This window comes from Otolemur garnettii, unplaced genomic scaffold (assembly GCF_000181295.1).
Source record: "Otolemur garnettii isolate 467f Iridium unplaced genomic scaffold, OtoGar3 scaffold00032, whole genome shotgun sequence".
Lineage (NCBI taxonomy): Eukaryota > Metazoa > Chordata > Mammalia > Primates > Galagidae > Otolemur > Otolemur garnettii.
Window position 1 is genome coordinate 13,591,802 of NW_003852427.1, and position 1,050 is coordinate 13,592,851.

Genomic DNA, 1,050 nt, shown 5'->3' on the forward strand with positions numbered 1-1,050 from the left:
GTTCCATCACATCTTTAGAGCTTTCTTGGTGTGTGCTTAGTAAATACTCAAATCTTTAGCCAGCAACTAAAAGCCTTATACTACCCGATTTCCTGTTTACACATTCAGCTTCCCTCTCCTTGTTTTTTGAACAAGGACCCCATTCTACCTGGACAGCTTCTGCCATTCTCCCACCTAGGATAGCATCTCTGCCTCTCCATACTCACCTCTATCAATCGAACAGCTTCTCATGCGTCAGAGAGGAGCTAGACCCTAGCCTTTTCAGTTAAGTCTTTCTTGAAGCTTCCTGTTAAGGTAATTTTTGTTCTGCCCTCTAAACTCTAAAACATTTGTGTGTATTAAAGTTGCCACATCATCATAACATAAATTTTACATAAAAATAGAGATTTCAGAATCCCCACTAGGTTCTACACTCTTTAAAGGCAAGGCTATGTCGTTCTTAAGCTTTTTTCATTTGAAGCATGAAAAATACTGTCTTATGAGTAGTTCAGGATTTTTACAAAAGATGTCTTTTAGATAAAACAAAGTCATCTTATCTGTTTAATGAAAGATATTAAGTATAATTATTTTCGCAAATGAAAGATCAAATCATATGGAAATTATGACAAAATACTAAACCAAAATATTAAACTGATTTTAGGTATTCTGCACTGGCGCGTGCATACTGTAGAGAGAGTGTGCATAACATTGGAGAATGAGAAGTCAGTATTAGAAATTTTATTTATATTTCTTTTTCTTTTTTTAAATTAAATCATAGCTGTGTACATTAATGCATTTATGGGGTACAATGTGCTGGTTTTGTATACAACTTGAAATACAACAAACTGTGTAACATAGCCTTTACTGTACTTTCTTGATTATTATGTTAAGACATTTATACACTACACTTACTAGGTTTGACATATATTTTTCTCTTAATCTTTAAGAATTTATATTTCTTATGTAGATTTTATACTGCATATAATTTATTACTAAGCAAGTACATGTAAATAGATAATTAAATATGCATATATAAGTGCATGTGAAGTAAAAATATTATATTGTTGGGTT